This window comes from Nicotiana tomentosiformis, chromosome 4 (assembly GCF_000390325.3).
Source record: "Nicotiana tomentosiformis chromosome 4, ASM39032v3, whole genome shotgun sequence".
Lineage (NCBI taxonomy): Eukaryota > Viridiplantae > Streptophyta > Magnoliopsida > Solanales > Solanaceae > Nicotiana > Nicotiana tomentosiformis.
The window spans coordinates 121707713-121709486 of record NC_090815.1 but is presented as its reverse complement, the minus strand read 5'-3'; the positions used below and the strand labels follow the sequence as shown (position 1 = coordinate 121709486).

The 1774-nt window shown below is 35.1% G+C and overlaps 1 long non-coding RNA gene across 1 annotated transcript; it reads left to right on the top strand.

Annotated features, from left to right (window-relative positions):
- The first annotated feature begins 659 nt into the window (after positions 1-659).
- Positions 660-1439, top strand: LOC138910683 (uncharacterized). Its single transcript, XR_011415833.1, has 3 exons — positions 660-790; positions 894-938; positions 1042-1439. It is a non-coding gene; the product is annotated as an uncharacterized lncRNA (long non-coding RNA).
- Positions 1440-1774: the final 335 nt, after the last annotated feature.

Here is a 1774-nt window from a genome sequence, read left to right as displayed (position 1 = left end):
AGGACTTTTTACATCAATTTAGTACATACAATTTAAAAAAAGGAATAACAGAAGATAAAGAAAGCGCCGGTCAAAAAGTAATTAGTCAAAAGAAATTTAGTTAAGGTACGACTTGGCCAGTCGTAGGATGAAAAATTTGCTCCTCGGTTAAGAACGATGCATTTGTATCTATACTTAGTTTTTTGGGTCACCATTTAACTTATATCCGATTTGTAAAAATAATTGCAAGCATACCTATTTTTTGGGTAATTTCAGACATACGAGGCCTGAAGTAGCAAGAATTTATAATTTTTTGCCTGAAATGTAACCTTGTCAAAGTAAAACTTCAGATATTTTCGTCTGAAGTTTGGCCTGACTTGCAAAAGCAATAAAAAAAATTTCACAAACTTCAGACAAATTAGTCAAAGTTCTTTTGTTTGACAAATTAGGCCGAAGTTGTAGTGCAAACTTAAACAAAATCAAAAGTTTGTCTGAAGTTCTTCATTTTCTTTATTATTATTCCCCTTTGCCATTTGCAAACAAACGACCCTTCAAAAGTTTCAAGAGCAGGGACAAAGGAAATTTGTACAATTGATGAGACAAACAAATGGTAAAAGAATTTAACTGGAGATGTCACATCTCTCTTTCTAATTGTTTGCAACAGAATAACATTGCTGAAAAAGAGAAAGAGAAAGAGAATCTACAAATGCAAACACGAAAACTTCAAGGCTAGTGCTATGACTACAACTATTTGCAAGAGACAGAAACCCTCTTTGTACAGCATTAAGCATCACTTTCTCTGAAGGAATAGGTAATGAGGTTCACCCACGAATCACGATTTGAATGTTTCATGTTTTATCTTGAACATATGACAAGAAATGAAAATGACTAAGTATGGAGCGCACACGTCGCAGGAGAAGAAGAGGAGGCAACGAGGATATGAAGTTGTCAAAATTAGGGTATATATTATATTCTTCCTTCGTCTAAATACTCATAATTTCAGTATTAGCAATATATATCCTCGTACAAGAAATCCTCTTTTTCTAACTTCATTTCTGTTAGGTCGAGGAACAACATAAAGCGTCCCTGCTCTCACGTACCTTTGACTGAGGAACAGTTAACCAAAGTTCTAAAGAAATACGATTCCAATGGCGACTGTTACCTCAACAAAGAAGATCTTAAGGAATTGTTCCAGCAGCTGGGAGCCACCATCCCGAGATGGCGAGCCCCCCGAGCTCTCCACCATGCTGAGGTAAAAATCGGATTGTGCCTTATATATACAGTGTAATTTTTCGACGTAGGAGGTTCGAATGAACCCCTTTCGCCCCATAAATCCGCCCACGTAGGAAGTGACTAGTTAATTACTTATTATACTAGTGAATTAACGTATGCTTTTTTTCCTTCAAGATTGTTACATATGATAAAATCTATGTGGGTGAATTTTGTACTTCTCTTTTTCGTGTGTCCTGCTGTAACAAATATTGCCTACTTGTACAGTTGTGCTAGTGGATAGATGCAATTGAGTTTTTGAGTCTACTAACAAATGTAGATATTGCTTGGCAAAACTTCTCAAAATTGCTTATTTATGAAAATTTCTTTTATGCAAATAGTTATTCAGGAAAATACTTTTGAAGAGAAGCATTATTTTTTAATATTAAATAATTGTGTTTGGCTAATTTTTCTAATAGTGGTAACTACCTGAATGAAAATCGTGGTTCCTAATCGTTGCAATGTGTAACCCGAGTGTTATGTTCATGAATGACCCCCTTGGACCAAAAATCAACACATAATTCGG